The sequence below is a fragment of the Sceloporus occidentalis genome, unplaced genomic scaffold (genome assembly GCF_023333645.1).
Source record: "Sceloporus occidentalis isolate IW3139 unplaced genomic scaffold, rSceOcc1.0.p SCAF_4, whole genome shotgun sequence".
NCBI classification, from domain to species: Eukaryota; Metazoa; Chordata; class Lepidosauria; order Squamata; family Phrynosomatidae; genus Sceloporus; species Sceloporus occidentalis.
The window spans coordinates 8,242,475-8,270,193 of record NW_028316984.1 but is presented as its reverse complement, the minus strand read 5'-3'; the positions used below and the strand labels follow the sequence as shown (position 1 = coordinate 8,270,193).

General features: G+C 39.8%; 1 protein-coding gene across 3 annotated transcripts in view; it reads left to right on the top strand.

Moving 5' to 3' along the window:
• LOC149313475 (WD repeat-containing and planar cell polarity effector protein fritz homolog) overlaps positions 1–27,719 on the top strand; it is a 209,446-nt gene that overhangs the window by 23,256 nt on the left and 158,471 nt on the right. The window lies entirely within an intron of this gene.

Genomic DNA, 27,719 nt, shown 5'->3' with positions numbered 1-27,719 from the left:
TTTGGCAGCCCCCTGCCAGTCTCTGTGGCCACTTGCCCAGGTTCTGCCTCCAGAAAAATGTATGGTATGTACATTTCATAGTAATCTGTGCAAGTATATGTGGTAATTATACAGATCCAGAAATTGCCTCCCACAAACAGAAGAATTTATTTCATTCATAATAGGCTTTTGATCTGGCAGAAGAATCACACATAGAATGTGGGAATGAGTGCTTTATGTCTTCTATTCGCTATGGAGTAGTAGTAGAGATGAAATATTTTTCTTTGTTTTGCCAACGTGAATGGTTGTTTCTTCTGTTGTTGTTGCTGTTGCTGTTGCTGCTGCTTGTTGTACTCTTCAAAAACTGGCCAAATAAATTAGGTGTTCCTTACAGATCCTTGTAGCTCCATTTGTAACAAAAATTTAAAAAAAAATGTAATTTGTGAATAAACTGTTCTGTTAATGTATGAAAGATGCTAATTTTATGTGTAACCAAGTTATACTTAATATAAGATTGAGAGACAGAGAGAGAGAGCCTAAACTGGGAAGGGCCTACTGTACCTTGTGCCACCAGAGGTTTTTTTTCTTAATACTTTTAAAGATTTATATCCCACCTTTCATGCTAATGGCTCCTGCTTACAACAAATTATAGTGATTCAAATGTAAAGCAACTCTCCTTTCTAGGTAGTAAGGTAGCCTGAGAGATGGTTCAGAAAAGTGAACCATGGATAGAACCATGAATGGTCCAGTCCAAGGATCTCTAGCCCACCGATATGGCAGTTCTACTGTACAAGATCTTGAAACTGGTGTATCCTCGCACAGTTTCTCCATATGTTTGTTGCATGGCCATATAAAGAGGAAATAGTGTAGCACTACCAGGGGCACAATATTTCATAATGTTTCTGTGTATGTATTCATACTAGACATGACTCCAAGGGGGCAGCAAGTGCTCCCCCCCAAAAAAAAAATATTGCCCGTTAGACTGTTATTCCCCCAGCTTTTAAGTCACAATGCATTACGGTCCCATACAGCATGCATTCAGTCATTCCCTCCATAATTGCTGCCATCCCTTTGGTCAACCCAATCATTTTTGTTGAGTCACCACTGACTAATGGAAATAATGTCACTATTTCCTAGATAGTAAAATCTTTATTTTCTAGCTTTCATGAATTCAATTTGTAGTGTTAACTGTTTGGCTGACTGGTGATTAGTGGCTTTAATTCTGTGAGAACATTATGAGCAGGGGGTGTCAAACAAGGGTAACATTCTTATTTCACGGCTGTTGATAATGTTGAATAGATGTAAAGAATTGCAAATAATTTCACAGTAAAATTATGCACAAAATTTACTTGTCTGATTTTGGTACATTTGTAAAGTTTAGAACAATAGCTATTCATATAATAGAATATCCCTTTCATAAGTAACGCTTGTATCTGTATTTGAAGAGTATAAAGGTGATTTTAGAGATTAGCACTAAAGGTAAATAAGATCACATAGCCACTTCCTTTGTCTGTAATGGAGATTGCAGAGTAGGTGTCTTGGCTCCCTTTGATGTTTTTATAAAACAGATAAAAATGCATAAATTGCTTATAATCAGAGATGAATTAAAGCCAAATAGCATCCCAGAGGACAAAACACCCCAGGCACCCATCAGCAGCCAAACCAAATGACAGACCCGGAGGAAACTTCAAAGCTGCAAATATAACTGCCAGTGATATCCACAAAGAATCTAGATGCTAATAGAAACCTAATTTTCACAGTTCTGAGGTATCCAGATTTTTTTGGGGGGGGGGAGGGAGGGAGGGTGTGAGAGGAAAAGAAAAAAGTACTCATAAAATCTACTTTTAAAAATGTTTTGTTTTACTGTTCTTTCAAGAAAGCATAATGTTACAACAATTGGTCAGGAACACAGAAAAGTCCAGAAAAGTAAAAATATTGGATATGGAAAGTATTGTTTGAAACATCAATATATTACTTAAGCAATAGGATCATATATTTATTACAAATTTTCTCATTTGTTATATTTGATGCACAAATATGCTCAATTCCTAAAAGGGCACGCATGGGAAAAAGACAATTTATGTCACACTGAGATTAAAGCGGGATGGGAGTGTGAGGGGAAAGGTTAGATGGTTGCCTGCAGTGGTTAGTATAATTTTTGTTCTAAAAGTGCAAATAAAATGCCCCCAAACTACTTTATTTTGAATATTTTAATAATCATACATTAATACTCATATAATTTTCCTATTAATTTAGTTGGACTGTTTTTTGGGGATAAAATGTTCTCCTGTAGCTTTGTAGGAAAAGCTTTGATATAACAGCAGCATTGTAACAGGTGGTAGATGTTACCAATTAAAGAAATAAAGTTTTGTTTGAAAAACTTTAAAAATAAGTAGCATACATTATAACTCTGGATTTTATATCAGAGCACACATAGAGGTAAGAAATGTGAAACGCATGTATTGGATGAAAAGGGACTAAAAAGAAATGCCAATCTGCATTTTTAATCTAGAAGTATATGAAAAGTTAAAAACCTCTTCCTATGTCTTTGATGTTTGGATATGCCATTCAAAGTATATGCTGCCTTTCTGTGGTTACAAATTCATATTCTCTCTCTCTCTCTCTCTCTCACACACACACATTTTGGGGTGGGGGGGATACTGGCAAGAGGCCAATTTGCAATCTTGTCTGCTTAGAAAACATAACCTTTTCTGTCCATTAACATTCCTGGGGCATATTTTAACTTGGCAAAAGTATGCTTCTTATTAGTCTACTAATAACTTTTCTCGGGTTCATTTTTCTCCACCTCCCTCTTAAGAATCTTTGGGCTCCTGACATGGTAGACTTTGTCAGAAGTCTCAGTTTTAGTTTTACAGTATGAAACATCAAGCTCATTTGATCCTTGGCTTCCCTTTGAGACTGTGTCTGCACTGCAGAAATAAACCAGGTTGACACAATTTTAACTGTAACAGCTCAGTGCTGTGGAATTCCAGGAATTGTAGTTTGTTGTGGCACGAGGGCTCTCTGACAGAGAAGGCTGAATGTTTCACAAAACTACGGCCTGTTACAGACTGCCATAATAAAGCTGCTTCGGGTCTCTTTGGAGGTATGCTATTTAAATGATGCCTGTGTCCTAAGAGTCCTGAGGTTGCGCCAAAGCCACACTCCATTCCTAAGCACTGGAGTGCAGCTTTGGTGCAGCTTCCGGATTCTTAGGATGCACACATCATTTAAACAGCATACCTCCAAAGAGACCCGAAGCAGCTTTATTTTGGCAGTCTGTAACAGGCCTACAGTTCCCAGAATTCCACATATTGAGACATGGCTGTTAAAGCGGTGTCAGCCTCCAGTGCAGATACAGTCCAAAAAACCTTTCCTTTACCTGTAGGAACTACTATCGGACAGTTTCTAATGCAGCAGTGAGAGATTTAATATGGCCTGAATAGACTCTTGCCTGACCACAGCTCATTGGTAGAATGTATTATTTCAGTGACTATGAAAAAATGTTCTGAATGCCATTCATAAACATCTTGATATCAACACTGCTTTATCAGTGATTGCTGTAAATAATTTTGCATACAATACTTACATAAAAGCTCATGAATATGTGTATTCAAACTCATAAGTATGTAATTGTCACAATATTTTTTAAAGTTTCATTTTCTTTGCCTACACTTTTCCCCTTTTCTGTGAAAGTTGATTGGATCCTAAGCAGACTCTAGTGTTCTACTGTCTACAGATGGCTTTTGATACAGTGGCAGAATCCCACTAATTGAAGAGGTTAGAAAGGATTCTTCCAAATTCTCCATCTTCCCTGATCCAGAGTCTCCCAGCCTTTAAAAACATCTGGAGGATTAGGATACCTTCCAGTACAATGGGGACACCTGCAGCAAGAAGAAGAAATAAGTGAAAATTGCCTGTGTCTGCTTCCTTCTGCTTCAATCAGAAACAAGTCTCGATCCAACTCAAAATCTAGATTTGTATATTCATGTTAACCTAGATTAACAGTTGATGCATCTGATGATCTGATCTCTTTTTTCGGTAGATGAAGGGTAGATGAAGGGAATGCTGTAGACATAGCATATCTTGGTAGACGAAGGGAATGCTGTAGACATAGCATATCTTGATGTCAGTAAGTCCTTTGACAAGGTCCCCCATGATAATCTTGCAAACAAGCTAGTAAAATGTGGGTTAGACAATGCAACTGTTGCATGGATTTATAATTGGTTGACAGGCAGAACCAAAGGGTGCTCAACAATGGCTCCATTTCATCCTGGACAGAAGTGACCAGTGGGGTCCCACAGGGGTCTGTCCTGGGCCCAGTGCTATTCAACATCTTTATCAGTGTCTTGGATGAAGTAATAGGGGGCATGTTTATGAAATTTGCAGATGACACCAAATTAGGAGGAGTAACTAATACCCCAGAGGACAGGATCAAAATTCAAAATGACCTTAATAGATTAGAAAGCTGGTTCAGAGCTAACAAAATGAATTTAAATATGGAGAAATGTAAGGTACTACATGTAGGGCAGAAAATTGAAATGCATAGATATAGGTTGGGGGACACCTGTCTTAAGGAGACTACGTGTGAAAGGGATCTAGGAGTCCTAGTAGTCTGGGCACCACAGTTCGAAAAGGATGTTGAGAAGCTGGAGTGTGTCCAAAGGAGGGTGACTAAAATGATGAAAGGTCTGGAAACCATGCCCTTTGAGAAGTGACTTAGAGAGCTGGGGATGTTTAGCCTGGAGAAGAGATAGCATTCTGCTGACATTGGAAAAAGCAAAGTTGTGCATACAGCAATGCTTCATAGTGCGGTTTCAGTTGTGCATTGCACATTGTACAATGACACCCAGTCACTGATATATATTGCACAATGTTGCTGTTCTGCATGAGGGTTGTAGGATATCTCAGCATTTGAAAATTAATGCCACACTAGGGAAAGTTGGATTGCAGCCAGAATATCTATGTCTATGGCGGGTTATAGACCGCCACTTGGGACGTCTGCAGGACGTCCCATTTAAAAAAAGGGGCGTCTCTTCTAGACGCCCCTGGCTCTAGTACGGACTCTGTCCGTACAATATGGCGCCGGCCGTTCCACACAGCCGGCGCCAACGTGTCGCGGCGCTAATGACGCCGCGAGTGCGCCAGCGGCGCCTCGCGACGTCATTAGGGCGCCGCAGAAAGAAGCTCCATTTTGGAGCTTCTTTTTTGCTCCGCAAGGGAGCCGCGCGGTGTGGCTGCGACGGCTCCCTTACGGGGCAAACGGCGGCGGCGGCAGACCGCCTCAAAGTGGCGGTCTATAACCCGCCTATGTCTCTGTTCTCCATGGCTATTATAATCTTCACAGCTACAGCTGACAAAAAAGACAAATTGGCCAGATCCCATGGTCACTTTTAGAAAGATGTATTTTTCAAGAGGAACTCCCACCACTGAGGGTTTGTTTAATACCCGTGGCTTAAAAGTTCCTTTATTGTTTTGTAGTTTTCAAAGGATCACAGTAAACGACAGTATATGCTTGGGTACTGGTGCTGAGAACCTGAGTGATGCAAACACTGTGTATGTCTGAGTGGGAGGCGCAGAAGACACAGGTTAGTGACCTGTGACTTGTGTGAGACATCTCTGCACAATAGTAATGTAGCTACTTACTTCCCATACCCTTACTTCCCACTTGCACAAAATGAATTCTGATTAGTGTAACAGACTGGCAAAACTTAATTTTTGAACCAAGTTATAGAATGTTAGTTTAGTAGCTTAATCAGCTGAATGAAGAGTTTTTCATAGTTGTGCATGCTTTGATCGCTTTCAGGCTAAACTGTTTTAATGTTAGCTGAGATTGTCTTTCGAAGAGTATCTGGATCCTGAGGTTGATGTAAAGTATAGCAGGATTAAGCAAATGTGTGTGTGCGTGCCTTAGTGTTATTTTAGGCAAGGAATAGTCACATGGTTTTGCCAGTTCCTTCCTCTGAAATAAAGCTTACTGCACCTGGCATTCCTTGGTGGTCTCCCATCCAAGTACTAACCAGGGCCGATCCTATTTAGTTTTCAACAGCAGATGTGATCTGGTGCCTTTAAATGATCATTTGGTGCCTTTATTGTATCAACAGCATTGGCTCCCAGTCTGTGAAGGTAAGAGCTTCTCAGTAGTGATGCCCAGGTTACAGAAGTTCCAGATGTTGGTAGTTTGGCTAGCCCCTTTCTGTATACATTTTAAGTGTCAATTAAAAACTTACCCTTTAGTTTTTAAATTGTTTTAAAATATACTCATTAAGTCCTTAGAAGTCTTCACTTTGTGAAACTGGAAGACAGGATAAAATATTTTTACACATGATTATTTGGGTAGTAAAATATATTACTTTTGGCTACACTGTTGTGCTACCCCTCTGGGGATTGGCCCATTGGCTGAGAAAATCCTAAGGAAGGGGTTGTACATGCTGGCTGAGTTCAGAGGAAGAAGAAGAGAACTGGAGCTGGGGAGGAGCTGCACTTGCCAGAGCTCAAGAGTCTGCCCTTTTAACTTTGAATAAGGTAGTGGGATTTAAAATCCAAAATTATCCACATGTGTTTCTGATATAGTGATTCCTTTTCTGTCTGACAGTTCGATGTACACTAACTTTGTTTCATGCATGTTATTACAAATATTATGTATAAAATTATCTGCAGGCTTTGTGTATAAGGTGTATACAAAACATAAACAAATTTCTTCTTTAGACCAGAGTTCCATCTCCAAGATATCTCATTATGTATATGCAGTTATTCCAAAATCTGAAAAAAATCCCAAACACTTTTGGTCCCAAGTATTTTGGATAAGGTAGATTTACCCTGTAGTGTAATTTCTGTATCATATTTCCTTCTATTCTGTTTTTGAGAAAGTGCATATGTGTCAGATTTCATGCATAATTTGTACTGCTTAAATATATATACGATTCAATACACTGCCCCATAGAACCTGGAAAGAGGTACAGTGGGCCCTTCCCTTATGTGAGGGGTTCTGTTCCAGATTCCCCCTGTGTAACAGGGAATCCGCATATGCTCATGGCCCATTGCAAACAATGGGGTATGTGCTTGTGGCTCGGGGCAGTGTGCACACCATTTGTTTAACTGTCATGCGACTTCCGCGTAAGCTGGAAGCTGTATATTGTGTGCCCGCATATGGTGCGGGCGCACTATTACTTACTAATTAGGACTTAGTGTTAGTGTTAGCTTACTGTTGGGAAGAAAAGATTCTCAATGTGAAGAAAAGTCTTCAAAAAAGAAAGAGAAGCCAATTGTATTGAGCATTCTGGGCTCTAGGCTGCATTACCTGATCAATTTTGAAGACAGATGATTCGAAAAGAAGAAAACCTATGCATATCCTGTAAAAAGATTCCCTGGTGACTTTATTTATTGCATACATTAGGATCATTTCAAATGTACAAATCATTTCCTATAGTGTATATACAGTGCACCCTTGTTATACGCTGGAGTTCGGTTCCAAGATCCCCCGTGGATAACAAAATCCATGGATGCTCAAGTCCCATTAAATATAATGACATAGCAAAATGGTGTCCCTTATAAAAAATGGAAAATCAAGGTTTGATATTTGAAATTTATACTTTTTTTGAACATTTTCAAACCATAGATGCTTCAATCCGTGTATAAAAGAATCCATGTATAAGAATGGCCGACTGTAATTCCAATGGGAATATTATACAGTCAGTATAATTGTTTCATTCAATCATTCTCAGCATACTCATGTAGAAGTTAAGAAAAAGAATGTTGTACTAGAATCCACCAAGAAATTATAGATTAGGCTTGAGAGCATGTGGAATAATCTGTTTTGGAATATAGTGCAATAATGTATATACAGCAATACAGATAAAATCTGTACAGTATATTTTTTTAACATGAAAGGATGATAAGTCTTCCTGTAAAAAACTTCATGTTGCCACTAGATGGCACCATTGTGTAAAGTTGTATTTTGGTAACTTTCTACTCAACTTTTTTTACTTTTTGAATTGGATGTATTTCTTTTGAAAGTTATTGGGGAGTTCTTGGCATTACCAGTTTGTTTACAAATAAAGGACGGATGTTCAAATTATAATTATATTTTATGTAATTAAGCAAATCTTTGGCTAATACTGGATTCACTTAAGTTATATAACATCAAGACATTTGTATCAAAGTTATTTACCTGCCAAATCTTGACGGGGGCGGGATGGATATTCACATAACACCGTCTGCAAGATAGGGAGCAGGTAGTTTCAGATTCGTTGTGAAAATAGTAAAACAGACTTCCCTTGTATTATTTCAAATACACCTTAAAATGCCTTAGGATTAAAGCAATTATGTGTAATCCAATATTGTCTATATTTCAAGATGGTTGTTGATTCAGTGAAAACATGAAATACCGCTTTTCCTCTGCATGGAATACTTAACGTGGTTTCCCCTCTCAACAAAAATGGTGCATTCCTCATGTAATCCCAAGATACTAAAATAATTAAATGGTATATTCACAGTTCAGTAATGACCTGTAATAGTTGTTTGTAACACTTTGATGTTAAAATTAAAAAGAGAAGAAGGAAACCATCTCGACTGAGAGTGCACAATGTTTTCTCACACTTTTTAGGTATTTGAATTAATGGACACCTTGCTATGGTAAAGACTGAAGACACTAATAGCCACATATGTGTCTTATCTTCAGATGTCAGTATACTCAACAGCCTTATAATATTTGCTATCAAATGTATTGTATAAAATATAGTATAAGTATAATTAATACTTATATTAGTTTTTGGGGAGGGGGGTTGCATTTTTTTTCTTCCCTGTGTGTTCCTTTTTTGCAAGTACAATCTTGAATAAGCCTCATAGATGATCTCTTCTGTTAAAATGAGTTGTGCTGGGAGTCAAACTATACTGAAAACCATGTACGTATTGTTTATTTATATACATGAGTAATGCTTTTAAGTTTCCTCAAAAATCTTTTGAAACCTACGTAGTTATAAATCATGTTTTGCAATAAATCAGCTATGTATTTTTCATTAAAATATGTTGACTACTTAACAAGTAAATAATGGACATAGATTTAGATGAACTATAAACTACCGAATAGTTGGTGTTGCTTCCTAAACTGTTCTGCTGTGGTACGTAACTCAGGCCACTGTGTCAGTAACCATTGACTTAAATAAGGTTTGGGTCAGTCAAGCCCTGGAAGGATCAAACTTTTGTGCCTAGATACTAATCTCCTATGCAAGGCTACACATTATGTATGTTGCATGTGTTATAAATTCTGTTCAGAGGGCATATCTCCCATCTAATTGCACAAACAAATTTCAAGTAATAGGACATGTATTACTGTCACTGAATAGAACATGTGTTTATGGTGAGTTTTGCAAGCAAGAGAGCTGACAGGTCTGGAGTATAGTGTTACTAAATAACACGTCTTCAGTGAAAATGCAAGTGGGAGGAAGCCGGCATCATACATTTTGTAAGGTTTATAATGCAAATGTGCTTCTGCATACCTATTGCAATATATTGTCTATGCACTCAGTGAAATATGTGCTAGGAGTAAATTTTCTGGAGCTTTGCTTCCATTGTGCTTCTTTTGGCCTATATTCAGGTCCAAAACACACTGCAGTAATAATCCAGTTTAAAACCACTTTAACTGCTCTGGCTCAGTGCTAGGGAACCCTGGGAATTTAAGCTTATTGTGGTCCCCAGAGCTCTCTGACAGAGAAGGCTAAATGTCTCCCAAAACTACAGTTCCCCAAATTCCCTAGCATTGAGCCAGGGCAATTAAAGCGGTCTCAAACTGGATTGTTTCTACAGTGTATTTTGGACCTTAGTCTCACCAAGAGAAGCTAGATGCTTGTGAGCTTGCTGGACCTGTACTTTTAAAGGGACTAAAGTAACTTCAGATGATTAGTTCAACTTTTATCTGTATTCTTCCCCGGAGAAAGAGAGGCTTCTCCCATAGATTGTGACATGGAGACAGTTTAATACCCACCCTCCTTCAAAAGAGAGTTTTTGTAAAGAGCAAGGGATAGGAGATTAATACATTAGAAGAGCTTGCTTTCCATCTACATGAACAGTGGAAGAAGTATTTCTGAAAGGTTCTCTTGGTAGCAATAGGTTTTCTTTGAAATTACACTGTCAACAGTAGAAAAACATATTGGTTCAGCAGTGACCTTTTCATCTATTGTACATCTAGGAAAAGAAAGTCCATCTTTTGGGCTTTTTAGTGCTGAGTAAATTATTCTTGCAGTTGGCTGTGAGAGTCCTTTGTCCTTAAAACAATGGAGATTATCACATGGTCAGACTTCCGTCCTCCTCCTGTGATTCATTCAAATTTAAAGCGTCCAAATAGCGCGATTGGGGTTCGCTCCCCATGCTTCCCCCCCGTCCTTCTCTCATCAGCAAATTGCAATTGCCAGCCTCCCCATGTGATATTCTCCTTACCAACACACTTGTCCCATCGGTAAAGTGTCATGGAGCCGCCATTTGGCAACAACGGGATCTTCCGTTATTGCCAAATGGTGGCTCCATGATGCTTTACTGATGGGACAAATGCTCTGGTTGTGATTTTCTGACAGGAGAAGGATGGGAGAAAAGTGTGGGGGTGTGATTGTGCTATTTGGATGCTTTAAATTCGAATTAATCATGGGAAAGCCTCCTCGGATAAGGAGCAGTTCAACACTTCTCAACCAGTTCTCTTCTCGCTTTTTGTTTGTCAAAATGTAGCCATAGTCTCTTCCAGGAGAGCCTTAGGTCCAAAACACACCGCAGAAATAATCCAGTTTGAGACTGCTTTAATGGCCCTGGCTCAGTGCTAGGGAATTGTGGGAATTGTAGTTTATTTTGGTACCAGCGCTCTCTCACAAAACGACACTTCCCAGAATACCCTAGCACTGAGTCAGAACACTTAAAGTAGTCTCAAGCCTGATTATTTCTATAGTGTGTTTTGGACCTCAGTCAGCACGATTATGCACTTCTTGATATACTGCAGGATTGTGAAATATTCAGCCTGCAACGGTTCTGGGATATGATCCTTCTTGAAGCTTCTTTTTTTTTGACCAGTGGCTCTGATTTCATGTTTCTGGAGGCCACTTGCTCAATCACTACTTAGACCCGTGCCTTCCTCCTTTCAAGCTAAAATCACTCTGCCTCTCAAAGTCTGGGATTTTGAATGAGGTGATTGTTTTTCGGCTTCCTAGCATGTGTCTTTTGACTTTATTATAAAGTATGAAAGATATTCCAAAGCAGTGCTACTTACTTTTGACGTTGTCCTGCAAGATTGTGTTTCACCCCAACAGTATCTTAGCACTGTAATAATACTTAAGTGTCCTGTGACAAATAAAAGTAGAAAATAAATGTTTTGAATTGTATTAATTATACTTATGCTATATTTTATACAATACATTTGATAGCAAATATTATAAGGCTGTTGATTACACAGACATCTGAAGATAAGGGATGTGATTTTTAAGCTGAAAACGAAAATGTTAGAATATGCAGAACAATAGGAAACACAGTTTGTTTAGGAAGCTTTTCGTGATTCCTGCTTAATTGGAAATGTGTTGATTGGAAAATAGGAAGGTGTTTCAAAAATGTTACATTCTTAGTTAAAAAGGCCTGTTTTTAGAGTGTGGCAAAAAGCCAGACTCCCTAAGAGTGACCGCTATAAATCTATCAAGACAACTAATGATAGACATGGGACAAATTAGCTCAGTTATACAAAGGGTGAAAGCATGATGTTAATTGTGCTAATTGATGCCTGGAGTAGTAAGGTTACAAGTATTTTGTTATTTGAGACCTCAGCTGTCTGATAAAGATTTTTGTGATAGAACAATGAACTGTTACAGTGACAGCACCAATCTGGAGGACAGGACAAAGGTAATGTGAAACTCAGATCATGCTGTCTTGTATAAATTAAAACAGAAAGAAAGGTTTAAGTGCATGAGGAGCTGAAACATTAACCAACTCCAAATGACCTTTTAAAATTCACTGTATGAAGTAAACAGTATGCCTTAATCACATACTTTTTCTTTAGTCATTCGTTAAGGTAGGTATGAGAGGGTACTTAATGTTATCTATAGTTATGGATCATTCAGAATGACTTTTGTATCCTTTGCCATCATACATTTGTCCTTTAAATCCAAAATAAGCTCCCTGGCTTTAAAAGATTTGAAATCAAAACTGAGTTCAGTTGGCTTCCTCCCCGCCCGCCCCCCCCCCGCCCTATAAACTGAAGTAAACTCTAAATAATAATAATAATAATAATAATAATAATAATGTTTTATTTATATACCGCTATTCCAAAGATCATAGCGGTGAACAGCAAGTAAGCTAATTAGCAAGTAAGCTAATTTGCCCCCAACAGTCTGGGTACTCATTTTAGCGACCTCGGAAGGATGCAAGCCTGAGTCAAGCTTGGGCCCTTTTGCTGGTCTTGAACTCGCAACCTTGTGGTTTCGAGTGAATGGCTGCAGTACAGGCATTTAACCACTGCGCCACCATTCAAATAGTTTGAATATCATTAATAATTTGACCATCACATTACTAACACATGACTTTAGATAATTTATTAACATATTTGGAATAATTGGTTTTAATACAGACTGGTCCCAATGACTCTTTAGTCAGTGTGTAGACCATAAACAGGACGCTGTTCTTGTTAATAGCCTAGTATGTATTGTCTCCTACCCACCTGCCACCCCATCATGAAATTTTGTGCTTCACTTTTGTGGACTTCAGTTGGGTACTAGTGGATGGGGTCAGGAAGAAGATGACTCGGTTTCCAGATTTGCTTGTGAGAGCTTGGTTTTTCCTCTTCTCATATAAAGGTTTGTTTAGGGAATTCATTTTTCTTTGATCACTGTTGCGACTATATGTTTAGTCAGTTGGGATTACTGAATAATTTAGTCAGGTAAGAGGTCATACCTGAGACTACGTGAAGGTATTCTTCCCACAGAAAATAACTGGAGGGGCATGGATCAAACAATGGGGTGTAGACATTAGCTGGCATCTTGCACTGCAGTTACAGATTTGTAACCTAAAGGTATAGATCCATACCTGCTCCAATATGCTCCATATGCCACAATCATAACTTCCCTCTGCACCAACCTGAATCAGAGGGATTCACTTTGAGTGGTGGAGATCTGCAGTGTAGTTTAGTGGGGTGCTTTAGGATGATGCAGCTAACCCTTTCCTGCCCCTAAACCACAGTATGATGAGCAGAAGCATCTGCTCATTGCAGTGCAGCTTGAGGTGGGAAGGGGCTTGTTGCACCATGGCTTGAGACAGAGCTTGTTTCTGCCTCGAGTTTAAGGTGAATTCCAGGAGTCAGTCCCCTAGATCATGCATAGTTAAGTGTACATAGTTACGAAATGTACAGCAGCGTAATGTTTAGATTCCATGCACCAAAGAAAAGCCGCTGTGGCCGCAAAGGTTTCTGCCGGTCCTTTTTCTGCTGGGGAAAGGACAGATTGGAACTGTGGCATGTGGTTGCTGTGGCCTTGATGCAGCCACCCCTGTAGGGCTGACTGTTTTTGGCCTAAGTCACATGTGCTTTGTAGCCAGAAAATGCTTTGGAGTCTATGTGTATAACCGCGAAAAGTAAATGTTGTAAACAAAATAATTGCATTTACAACTCCAATATGCCACTAATTTATGCCTCCATATTATATCAAAACATAGTGAAGCATGACAAAAGACAATTAGATTTTCCTATCCTATCAAGACAAATAAAAATAACAAATATATAAAAGGCAAAAGTAAACAATGAAGACAGACCAGAGGAGCTGGTGAGTAATTATGTCGTTTCTTACAAGATATTATTCAGATGTAAATTTGTAACTGCCCAGAAAGAGAGAAATTAGATTCATTACAGATCTGTCATTACTGTATAAGTAATGCAAGATGAATGCAAGTAGCCAGAAAGAAAAATACAGAACCTTATGAGAATTACTCCGGCATACACTTTACTGGTCCATAAGAGGTACCTATTGAAAGTTTATCGTCATTAACTTCAGAATCATCAGAAACAACAGGTTTCTGCTATATATTCCACCACGTTATTCAGTCTTGTTATTAAATACATCCAGATTATTATGAATTTATTATATGCCCCTATGTATGAAATTCACTAGTGTAAAATCACACTTGAAGGCTGACCTTGTCTGACAAAAAATTATTAGAAAGAAATTTAGAGCCCCATAACTCATTTGATACACTGAAAAGAGTTGGTTTACTCCTACTCTAAAGGATATGTGAAGTTGAAGGCTTTCATGGCCGGCATCCATGGGTTTTTGTGGGTTTTTCGGGCTATGTGGCCATGTTCTAGAAGAGTTTCTTCCTGATGCTTCACCAGCATTTGTGGCTGGCATCTTCAGAGAATGCTGATGCTGCTGAAATGTCAGGAAGAAACTCTTCTAGAACATGGCCACATAGCCCGAAAAACCCACAAAAAACTCAAGGATATATTTTAAAGAAATCCTTATAAATGAACAAATTGAATCCAAACTGAGGCCCCGTTCATACTGAGCTATTTGCGCTGGATGGAACTGGGTAGATTCGGATGCCCTCCCCCCCGAATCTCTCCGGAGGCAAGTGCCCACTATTTACCTCAGAGTAATTTAACCCTGGATGCCATGCAGCTCCGGGGAGAGTTCTCATTTGCCGAACTGGTTTTTAAAAAGGCTCCTTTGCTGTCATCCAAATTCTCTTCTGCTTTCATCAAGGTGACGTTTCTTACAGCGATTGGGCCACCGGATGGGTGAATTCCCCCTTTCCCCCCTCCTTTAAAAAAAACACCAGGCGCCAGTATGTGCATAGTTTGTCAAATTTAAAAACCTCCTCTGTGTGTGTGTGTGTGTTGTGGGTATTTGGGTCACTGCAGGTTATGGATCTTCCCTTGGCCCCGTTTTCAACCCCAAAATGCCATCTAATGCCATGTCTGCATCCTGCATCCTCCCTCCTTGCCACCCCAGAGTGCCTCATACACATGTAATAATTAATTAATTCCTCACCCCAGAATGCCAGAAAAGGAAGCCATGCATCCTTTGCTTTCCCCCAGCTACCCCTGAATTCCTTACAGACAGTAGCAAAATTGGAAAGAGAAACGTTTGTAACATTCGCATTGTAGCATTCGCAAGGAAAAAAAGCTTCCTGCAAAGTGCCTTGCTGCTGGAAGCAAGGAAATGAAAGGGAAAGTGAACAGGCAGGCAGCCACATTCTATCTATATATCTATCTACCTGTAGCAAAAAATGTGCATAGTCTGCCAAAAATAAATAAAAAAAGGACTGCAGCATAGCTTTAGCACAGCTTCTTGGCTTCTTAGGATGTGTGCAGCATTTAAACAGCATAACTTCAAAGTGACCCAAAACAGCTTTATTTTGGCCTGTCTGTATGGGCCCAATGAGTCTTTAGAACATGTTTGAAACTCTATATTGATAAGCCTAGTTGGCATCATTTGAAATAGAGTTCCACAAATGGAGAAACACTGACGAGAAAGCTACACACCTCGTGCCTTGCAACCGAATTGCTCTTATGTACAGGCATAGAATTAAGGACTTCAGTGCTTACCTCAGAATGCAAGCGTGTATAGGTGAAGATGATATTCAGTGTGACAGTGAATGGCTTTATAAAATGTGTAATTTCTCTTCGTGCCAAAGTATCACTGGCATGGAGTTTTTAGACATAAAAACCAAACAGACATAAATTTCTGTTAGTCTGATAAAATATGGTTACATCAGATCACTTCAGATGCCACAGTCATGACTCATTGTTCACTAGTCTCCTGCTGTGTGTGCTTATTCCATTATATAGTGTCTTACAAATACCCCAGATTCCTGGTGACTTTTCTCCTCATCATGAAGACTTTCTGCGCCATTAGGTTGGCATGCATGCATTTCCACTGTCTAGAAGGGCTTCTCAACAGCTTCCACAGGTGGCTATAATGAAGCAAATGGCTCTCTTGATATCCTCTAATAAGTACAGCTAATCAATGGTATAGTACCATTCACTTTCGGTACTCAAAATTTAAACAAAAACAGTGTTCTGGAAAGGCGCACAAAAATGTAAGAACTATGGAAATCTATCCCTGCAAGGTCTCCTTGAGGACAAATGTGGCCTCAATCTTCCACAGTTGCCTATTCCTGTAAATCTGCTACTTCTAATATTGGTCTTATTCCAGTGGTACTCATCTGCACTCCAGTTGATTTAAACTTTCATTTTCAGTGGGATTTTGGTGTGAATTTGTATATTTTTATTTATTTATTTTGGGGTGTGTGTAGATAATTACTGCAGGACAAAGCTTCAGTATTGCTAGTCTCAGGCTTCCAGAAACAAAGCAAAACCCAACACTATGCATATCCTTCCAGTCAGAACCAGAACTTTGTATAGGGTAAGCATAGGCCTGTTACAGATTGCCAAAATAAAGCTGCTTTGGGTCTCTTTGGAGGTATGCTATTTAAATGATGCATGGGTCCTGAGAGTCCGGAGGTCGCGCCAAAGCCACACTCCATTCCTAAGCACTGGAGTGCAGCTTTGGTGCAGCTTCCGGATTCTTAGGACCCATGCATCATTTAAACAGCATGCCTCCAAAGAGACCCAAAGCAGCTTTATTTTGGCAGTCTGTAACAGGCCATAGTCAGGTATTTTTAAAGTCCTCTATGAAAAGTACTATTTTTAGAGTCAGAAGGAAGGAGTTTAACTTGAGCCATTAAGAAAAACAGAATTTTTTTAAAGGAACACACTGAAAGTGCAGACAGAAAAACAGCTGATGCTCATCTACGATTATGCAAATACCTCTTTATTTCTGGCACTTAATTATTTACTTGTTTGATTTTGATTATTGAAATAGTTGAACAAGTACACATGTTTCTTCAAAGCCTTTTTGTCCTTTCTATCTATACAAGGACACATAATAAACCTATACATGTAGCACTGCAATCTTAAATTATTGTAGTGTAAAACTGATGGGTCTTTTCTTTCTTTCAGACGAGGTAGGCATATCTGAATTAAAAAAAAAACATATAATCCTGTTTGAAGATCAGAAAGGAATACAAAAGCAGAAAAGGATTATTTCTTGTTTGTATTTCCTGTAAAGGGAAAGACTGGGACATAGGCATTGTAATTATTTCCTGATTTAGTGAATGCAGCTTGAAATAAAATATTCCAAGGAAATTTCTTTTTCTTTTCTTTCTTTCTTTCTTTTTTTGTACATCAGGAAAATGTATTACAACCATAATCTGCTTTAAGCCCAGATACTTGACTTCATTGGGAACTAAAGCATCTCAAGTGGCTGTACCATTTATATACAAACATTCTGATCAGCAAGAAGTATAGTAACATGATTATAAATATGACTGTGGCAAAGTTAATATTTATTTGCCTGCTACTATAAATTGATTGAACAAATAGATAAACTGGCTTGATAATTTATATTTAGTTTTATCTGTCTTAAACTATTAGAAATGAATTTATATTGTCTTTATTCTTTTCTACTGTAATCACATCTTTGAAAATGTATGAACTTGTAACCTGAGAAGTTGATAAGTAATTGTGATATTTAAAACTATTCTTCAAAAAAGATGGCATTTCATATTTTCTGGTTTTACTGTGTGTCTTTTGTTTGAATCATTCATCTACTAGCAGATATTCTGCATAGCATTAATGGTCTCTAACAAAAAACGAATATGAATTTTTTGTTTTGTGTGGTTCGGATTCTAGTAATTTTGAATTTTTGTCCTCTGTGACCTCTTTAACTTTTCATGCTTTGAAATTACTTCTGGTGTTGATTAAACACTTTAGTAATATTGTCAGGTGAAACAGATACATAATTGAATATGTCATCTTAAAAAATGGTATTACCTGAAGTTTATCCTTTGCTTAATCCTATCACTATTTATGTTAGTTAAGAGATGACTTTAAATGTAGTTTAACCAAAGTATGAATGTACTAGAATACAAAACTTTGTTGATTAGTGGTCTGAATAGGTACTGGCATTCAACAAATAGGAAAAACAGGAAGCAATGAATGAGAGAGTTAGAAGGAACCATAAGGGCCATATAGCCCATCTCCCTGAAGTGTAAGAATACACAGCTAAAGCTCTCCTCTGAGAGATCGCTATCCAACCTCTATTTAAAAACCTCCTAAGGAGAGTCAGACACCTTTGAGACAGACTATTCCACTGTCAAAAAGATGTTAAGAAAAGAAGTTCTTCCTGATGTTTAGGTGGAGTCTCTTTTCTATAATTTGCATCTATTACCTTGTGTTCTAGTTTCTGGAGCAATAGAAGACAAGCTGGCTCTGTTTTCTCCATGTCATCACTTCAGGTATTTAAAGATGGCATAATCACTTTTCAGTCATATCTTCTGCAAGCTAAACATGCCCAACTAAGTTGTAGCTTTTAATTCTTGTACTCCAGACCTTTGATCATCTCAGTCACCCAAACTGAGTGCCCAGAACTGGACACAGTATGCCAGATAATGTCTAACCAAAGCAGAATAAATTTGTACTACTGATTCCCTTGATCTGGACACTATTCTTCTGTTGCTGCATTGACTTTTTTGCTGCTGTTGACTCAGTTTGTGATCTTCTAAGACCCCTTGATTCTTTTCACATGTACCACTTTCAAGCAAGGTGTTACCTATCCTATATTTGTGTATTTCATTTTTCCTGGCTAAATTACCTAATATTCATCACTGTCAAAATTCATTATGTTATGGCCTAGCTCTGCAATCTGTGAAGGCCATTTTCAATTTTGATCCTGTCCTCCGAGGTATTCACTAACCCTCCTAATTTGGTGCCTACTGCATATCTGATATATATTATATTCCATAATCTAAGACATGTATAAAGTTGTTAAACAACACCAGGACTGTCATAGCCAGCCACGAGGAGGACTCGGAGGACAAGGACGAGGACTTGGCTCCTCAGGTGCAGGAGGAACCAGAGGCTGTTCCAGGCCCCAGTTCTGCCGTGCCAAGTCCCAGCTCTGCTCTCCCAGCCCCAGTGGATTTGGCTCAGCCAGACCCTAGCTCTGTGGGGTCTTCTCCAGCGGAGACTGGGGCTCAGCAGCCCAGCCTTGCCCCAGTAGAAGTGCCAGACTTGGGAGACATAGGCGTTTTACAGACTGCCCAAAAGGGCGATCTGCCGTCGCCCTTCTTTGCTGCGCGAGGGAACCGCAGCAGACAAACTGCACAGTTCCCCAGCGCAGCAAGAAGAACCCGCAAAAAGCAGGTGGTTCTTGCAGCGCCGTTGTGACGTTGCAAGGTGCCAATGGCGCCCTTTAGGCGTCAGAAAGATGCCGAGACATGTGAACGCTATACGTCCGTCACATCAAAATGGCGGCGCCCATCTGTATAGGGCGCTGCCATTTTGACGCCCTAGTTACATGCGAGGTGCGAGGCGCGTCAGGATGTGCCGCCCTTCGCGCATAACAACAGCGCCCAATAGAGCCCGTCAGGGACGCGCCATAGAGCAGCAGAGCATTGAGGTTCCTACCTTTAGCCAGAGAAGATTAGAATGGGTGTGCCTTCGGCATTCCAGGAGGCTTGCTGAGAAGCGCTCATTAGGCAATCAGCAGCTGTGATAAGGGAGCTAGATATAAGGCACCTGGCAGACGCTGAGCTCTCTTGCCAGAGGCTATTAGTTCTCATTAGTGAATGCTGCTTGATTTGGCTCCTGGTTTCCTAGGCTCTTGACTGCCTTTGAATCCTTGACCATGGACACTTGACCAACCCTCTGGTACTCTTGACCTCAGACTGGATTGGTAGTATGGCTCTCTGTAATCCTGAACTTTGGACTGGTTAGTGGCTTATTCTATTGGTCATCGTTTGGCATTGAGGAGGAACTGCTTCCGGCAGCTCGGTGTGTTTATCTTGCCCAGCAGGCTCTTATCAGCTGTGTGAATGTCTGTGTTGGCAGCATTCCTAGATGAGGACCAAGACAAATCCCTAGTTACAGCACTGGTCATTTCCCTCCAGAATGAAGAGGAGCCATTTTTGAGCACCCTTTGGGTTTGGACAGTCAACCAATTACAAATCTACCTAACAGTTGCATTGTCTACCCACATTTCACTAGCTTATCTGCAAGAATATAATGGGGGAACTGGTCAAAATCCTTACTGAAATTAGGATATACTAGTGCTGCTACAAACTACTGAATGCAATTTGACATTGCTTTAACTACTATAGCTACATGCTATAGAATTGTGTGATTTGTAGTTTTATGAGATGTTTAGTCTTCTGTATCAGAGAGCGCTTATGTTACAACAATCTACAAGTACCAGGATATCATAGGATGGAGCCAAGACAGTTACAGGGTCAAACTGCATAAATATTGTAGTAGGGCAGCAGCCATTGTCACATCTATCACATCTTGAGGTGGGAATTGTGTGGCCTTCCAAAACTGTAGCTGCAAGCATGCCTCTCCATTCACTGAGCTAGTTAAGGCTCATGAAAGTTAAAGTTCAAGAACATTTGAAAGGTTCCAGAGGCCTGAGACAGACAGGTGGGAAGCGTGTCTGCGCCGATTTTAGGGTTCGAAGCATGCAGCAACTGCATGCTCCCAAAACCTAGTCCGTACGAACGCTGCCATAATGGCGGCCTCCCGTCCATACGGATGCCACCATGATGACGCAAGCACAGCACAGCGTCCGCACATCAGGGCGCCGTGCTTTCATCATTGACGTGACACAGTGAGCAATGGTGCACTGATGGTGGTGCCCGCACGCGGGTTCTTTTGGGCACAGAGGGAGCCCGTGCGGTTTGGTTGCTGCAGGCTCCCTCTGGATGAAAAAGGAGCGGCTCCAGACTGCCCTTTTGGGGTGGTCTGTCGAGCCCCACAGTTTCCACTATTACCCTACATGGAAACATTTATCTAGCCTTTTTTCAAATAAAATGGTGATGAATAGTGCCCAAAATTGTTCAGCTTGCAGCAACATATTATGATACTGTTGCACACTGCATTACATTATATTTTAGTATTTGCTATTGCTGAGTGCCTTCAAGTTATTTCCAATTTATGCCAACCCTCAGGTGAACATATTACGGGATTTTCCTGGTATGTTTCTTCAGAGGAGGTTTGCCATTGTCATCCTCTGAGGCTGAGAGAGTGTGACTTGTCCAGGGTCACCCAGTGGGTTTACATGGCCGAGTTGGGATTTGAACCCAGGTCCCCATAGTTTAGTCATAGTTCAGCACTCAAACCACTACACTATGCTGGTGCTCATATTTTTTTAGTGTTTAGGAAAGTGATGTTCATTCACACCATTGCTCCACTGTATCCAGTTATTTTATATATTGGAAGTCATCTTGTCAATTTATCATGACTTCCTTTGACACAATTTCTCCTTTCCCATCTTTTAAAAAGCTGCATTTCCACTCCTGGAGGTTTCTGAGAGCAACAGATCACTCTTTTTGCCAGAAAAAAAGCTGTCTGGGGAGGACTAAAGGGCCAAGGCCACAAAAACAGCACTGGGGGCTGCATGTTGGCAAGCGCTGATCTATATGAAACTGCTGGTGGGATGTCATTTGAAGCATGATGTCAGCATAAGTAACACATGGATGTGTTCTTCTCTCTCTCTCTGTTCCATCTTACTGAGGAGAGGCTGGGAAATACTAGTCCAGTGCCTGGAGCTATTGGTGGGCTGGATTAATGGATTAACTGCAGATAATCCTGATAAAATGAACGCTCTGTGGAGTGGTGGTTTCTAGGTCCAGGTATTAGATTTACAGCCTCTAAATAGTGTAGCATAACCCTTGATAGAGTATAATGAGTTCTAAATTGTTATTGGAGGCCTGTGTTTTCGCAGTGGCAGGGAGTGCTTATGGCCAGCTCTGGTTGTTCCTGAACAAAATAACTGGTGACAGTAGTTAGCACAAGGGCATTTCTGCTAAATTCCCAACTGGATTATTGGAATACTCTTCCAATAATACTCTTCACCCCTTGAAGACATCCTGAAGCAGTTGCAGAATACTGCTTTCCATGCATACACAAGAATAATGAGATGTGAGTGGATCACATAGTTATGAGATATGAACATATCACATAGATTTTACTGTTTTGAAATCTCTACTTTTAGCTGTCAGTGAGCTACTCAAACCAAGTTACACTTTAAGTACTAGTACTAGCACAAAGCCGTAAAAAGAGCCAGGTGCTAAAAAACCTACTCTCAAAACAGGGCAACAGTTATTTCCTATGGTTTCATGAAATAACTCATATGATTTGATATTTGGTGTTCTGTATTAATTGATTTAGGAACCTGGAATCTGTTCAGTACATCACATGTAAAGTGTTGGAGCATTTTCAGCCCACATGTTATCCCAAAAGGAAATGCTAAGTGTATCATATTATTTTACTAGTGTTATACATGCAAATGTCTTAAAATTGAAAGCTCTATAGTTATTACATGACCGCTTGTAATTGCACAAGATAGGACTTATTTCCAGAGTTCTTAAAAATGTGAAGAATTAATTCAGTGGAGCATGAAACAACTCAGCAAATGGAAATAAGTTTACAGTGTGTGATTTGCAGCCACAATTCTTAGGTTATCAGATAATGTGTTTCTTCCTGAGATTATTATACAGGCCATCGTTAGGCCTTTTCCTGACAATGTGAGTTTCACTGTGGCTTTAAAATATACAGTATGTTAAGTTGTATAGCCATTGATAGATGCTTTTAAAGAAGACATTTACAAAGCTAATGTTAGCAAACATTTAAATTTTTGCAGACCTCTGTCTTCACTACCATATCGTTAATTTGGCTTATGTGCCACAGTTTTAAGCAAAGAGTTGGTATTTTTGTTTTCTGAACAGATGGATTAACAAGTTTTTAAGGATCCTGCTTCCTACCTTTTAATGAGCAGCTAGAACTTGGATTTAAGGGGGAAAGGAATAAGACTGCAAAACTAAACATATTTTGAATGAAGAGTACAGTAGAAATATTTCAGTTAATAAATAGTAGAAATAAGTATTTGATTCTGCTATGCTTAGTAGATAATGGCTGCATCCTGCACCTCAGAAATAATTCAGTTTGACACCGCTTTAACTACCTTGGCTCAATGCTATGGAATCCTGAGATTTGTATTTTTGTGAGATCTTTAGCCTTCTCTGCCAGAGAGCTCTGATGCCCCACAAAACTACAAATCCCAGGTTTCCATAACATTCAGCCATGGTACTTAAGCAGTGTCAAACTGCATTATTTCTGCAGTGCAGATAGAACCCAAGTGCCAGACTTGAGTAAACTCAGAACCAATGTGCATCAAGGAGGCCAGGGTTTTAAAACAGCGACGAATACACATAATCAGTAATTCACCAGTCAGTGTTTAAGTCAAAACTGCCCCCCTCAACAGCCAAATAGTATATTAAAAAACCCAAAATCCAAACTCCACCCCAACATCATTTGGTGCCAAAACTAGCACCTCCCTCCAATTCCCATAGCTTAATCCCCCCTACAAGCCAGCCCCCTTTCCCAGCCTTCCCACCAACTCTCTCTCTCTTTCAGACTCAGGCATTTCCACCATCACCTGTCAGGACCATGTGGCACACTTGGCCTGGAAATGACATGGATGTGGCCATGAGGTGGAACTGGAGCAGAGGTTACTACAGTTCAATTGGCAGGTGTGCATGAATCAGCTTTTGGAAGCTGTGCATCATGGGACATCTGATGCAACATGCAAGTAGGTGAAGTCAGTGAAGGGGTGCATCATGGGATACAGTATGATGCAACATGCACTGGGGATGAAACCAGCAAGGTTTCATTGGTGGCATGGCTATCACATGACTTCACAGAAGACCATCTATATAAGGAAGAAGGTGACCATCCCTGTTGTTGGGTTGTTGTGGTCAGTGGCTGGCGAAGCACTTTGTTTGTATATAGAGCTGTGAGTATCCAAGATGGCTGTCTGGTACTCTGTGCGTTCTTGTAAATAGCTTGCAACAAGTGATTAAAGCCTTCTTGTTTGAGAGAGCCTTTCTGTCTAGCAGTGTTGTTTCTTCAAGCTAGGAGCTCAAGGCTGGTCAGCCTGCATGGGAGGAATTTTTCCTTCTCAGCCAGAAACCTTTGCAGACGTCTCTCCAAGAGCCTTCTCGTGGCATCTTGCCTGCATAGATCGACTCTGCACGTGGTTGTAGTGGATACAGCTCATTTCTCTACATCCCAACACCACTCCCTTTCTGTTACTTCCAGACACCAATCTGACGTAGACCACATCTCACGCATTCCAGACCTATAATTCCCAAAACTATCCTAGTCACCTGCACATCCCATCCCCCATATGCCAACTAGCTATCCACTTACCCATAAGCCAACTATTAACCTACCCATCAGCCCCCAAGCAAGCAAGCTAGCAAGGAAGCATATAACGTATTTTATTAATTGAAAAACCAACTGTCCTCCATCTATTAATCACATATTCAGAACTCTGACAGAATCCATGCATGCATGGTTCTGACATTCAGTCAATTCTATTATATGATTGTTTGTATTTTGGTGATATATTAAGCAAGTTGATACTTTTTTATGGTGACACCAGGACAGAGGACAGTAAACTGAACTGTTGATGTTTTTGTTGTGACATTTTGCCACTTAAAAGTTAGCATTTTGATAAACTATCCTAGCAATAATGCCTCTTGGTGCTGAATTTTCACTTCTGTTCCCTGTTGGTAAATGTTGTTTGTCCATGGTTTGTATAATTAAAAGTGGTAGGTTTCTGTTTTCTCTGTCATCAACACCTATCCTGTCTCTTCATAATAGTGTGTCTGATTAGATCCAACACTTATCTCAGAGTCTGAAATGTGAGCTATTGTGTGTGCTTCCAGGAGAAGCTTTGCTTGATGAAGGATAAATTGATGATGAAGAAAAAAGCCTTAAAGTCTCATTATTCTGTATTTCAAATTTAAGAGAGGTGTGCAAGCATTATATGCATTATATCTAATTAGCAATAGCATTGATAGTATTAATTCTAAAGTTTTCAAAATAAAATGCTGCTATATTCATTGCAATAAAGATAAACTGAAGATGTCTAGGATTTCTGCCTTGAATTTAGTGAGTGTAGTCACTATCACATTTTTTTCTGAAAGGGCAGATGAAGAAAACATCCTTTGGTTTACAGTCAGTCTAGTTTTGGCTGACGGAAGTAGATGTCTCTCAAAGGACTTGAATTCATGGGGCAGATTGTATGGGAGAAGGTGTTTGCAGCAGCTATATATGCAGAGATGGCATTCTTCACTGCACATATATTCTTTATATCATATCATGTCAGATATAAGTCAGGTTGTCCTTCCTGTTTCAGCTCCATGAGGCCCCTTGTATAACAAGAAGCCTGATTAGTAATGGGTTGAGGATGACATTTGGGAGCTATCATGTCAATAGCCCTAGTTAAATCTTGATTCCATCTATTGACCAGGGATTTAACAGGATCATTGGTAGTGCCAGCCATAAAACCCTCAAAGACTTTCTGAAATTCTGAAGGTTACATTAGCCTTCGAGGGTGGACCATTTTAATTGAGGTACAGATAGTAGCTGTGATACTAAATTTGGCCATGACAACCAGAGGTATTAATAATCTCCACCCACAGATCCTTAGGCTCTGAGGTGAGAACAGCTTCAAGAGTGTGACCTACTGAATGTGTGGGCCCTAAAACCAGCTAGGAGAGGCCCATGTTTGACAAGGATGCCAGGAACTCCTGAGCTGCACCTGACAGACTGGTCTCAAATAAGATGCTGAAATAGCCCGCCAACATGAAAAAGTCTGGGTGACTTCAACACCAATTCTGAAACCAGTTTTGTGAGTTCAGCCAGGGAGTCTGATAGTCAGTCAGTCAATCATATTTTGTTATGGTTCATAGGCCCAAAATTCATACATTCAATCAAAATATACATATCATCAAATTCCCCAAAATAAAATTGCCCACTATAATACCAGAGTCACTTACAGAATCTCCAGTCCATCTCTGGTCTTCAAGATTAGGTATACATGTTGAATCTGGTTCAGCTCCCTAATAGGTAATTTGGTCAGGTTAAAATAGTCTTTATAGGCTACAGCTATTCCACCCCAGCACCCACTTTTCCTCACCTGCTCACTAACACAGTACCCTGCTGGGAGAGCCTGTGCTTATATTTGGCCAAAGAAACAATGGCAACTTACCATCACTTATCTAAATTTTACTGATTTAGTGAGTGTTTTCTAATAGGAACTAACTATTGGAGTACCTTTGGGCAACATTGAGATGAAGAAAATAATTTGTGGTATGGCAGGAGAAGCAATTTAATATCTGTCCCAACATGGCACAGATTCACTACATAAGATTAAATTTATTGCTTAACAGGTTAACAAGGTGTCCATTTGAAACATGGGGGGAAGCTACATTAAGAATGATTTCTTACAAAGTAGCATTCCTGGTGGATATAACTTTGGTGAAAAGAGTGTCTGAATGATCTCCTTTATATATGAATCCAAATCTTTGCAAATTAGAGAATGATAAATCCAAAACATCCAGATGACACATGCTTGATGTTAAAACCATCTAATTAAAAATAATAGTCATAATGTTCTCTGATAACCTTTAGGGCTGAAGGGCGGGGTATAACCATAAATTTATCTTTGCTTTGATTGGGAAAAGATATATATACAGTCAGCCCTCCTCATAGGCAGACTTGCCTTCCACGGCTTTGAGCTTACACAGAAGGCAAGCCCCATTAGAAGTAATGAGGTGTGTACCCGCGCCATGCGCCCCGTGCGTTGCCTAATTCTTCCCTATGGGGCTTGAGCATACCCTATTTTTCCCATATGCGGGGGAGTCCAGAATGGATCCCCTGTGTATAGGGTGGAGTGTACCATGTATAGACAAGGGTGATGACTGCTGCCAAAGCATAGGTGATATCTTCTTCATTGAGAGGTGTGTGATATCTTCTTCATTGAGAGGTGTGTGAGGCAGCTGAATTGTCTGAACCATCAAGATTTATTTGCCACTATAACATTGATAAATATCATTCTTCACAGGCTATATTTGACAAAACTGTGTTGCAGTCTGTTGTTTATCAAAATTAGGCCCACCCAGAGAAAGGGGCTTGGGTATGTCCAATTGTAGTGGATTGCTCCTCCTGCCATACTGTGATTGAGAGATTGGATTTACCATGAAGATTCATTTAGTGATGGCAGGAGGATCAATCCACATCCACCCAAGATTAGATTAAAAGATAGAGCAGGGGTTGGGCTGGATAATCAAACTAGCTGAGGAGGGCAGGAGTCCAATGGCAGTAACTGTCAGAAAGGGGGACGTGGACTCCTGCAATACCGGCTGACATATGGGGAGAACCCAATCGTAGTAGATTGATCCTCCTGCCATCCCTGAATGAATCTTTACTGTAGGTCCAATCTCTCATTTTCATGGATCTCTTACAGAGATGGCACCAGAATTGATTTTTTTTTTGTGTCCTAAAAATAATGTTTCCAGAGGCATTTTATGAAACAACACACATTTTTGTATTGTTATTAAATATGTTGGTTGACTACATGGTCAACTCTGGAATACTTGGACCTCTTAAATATCTTGCCATCCACCACCACATTGTTAACAATGTCACCTTGAAAAACAACTTGCTAGGCCTTCATGCAAATTAAACCCTTATTCATCTTTTGATGATCCTGTCAAAATATGATAGTAAGCTCTTTTTATACAGAATCCCCCTTTGCCCCCCCCAAGCCTGTAGTTAGAGTACTGAAAAACAAGTTTGAAAAGCAGGCATAAATATGACT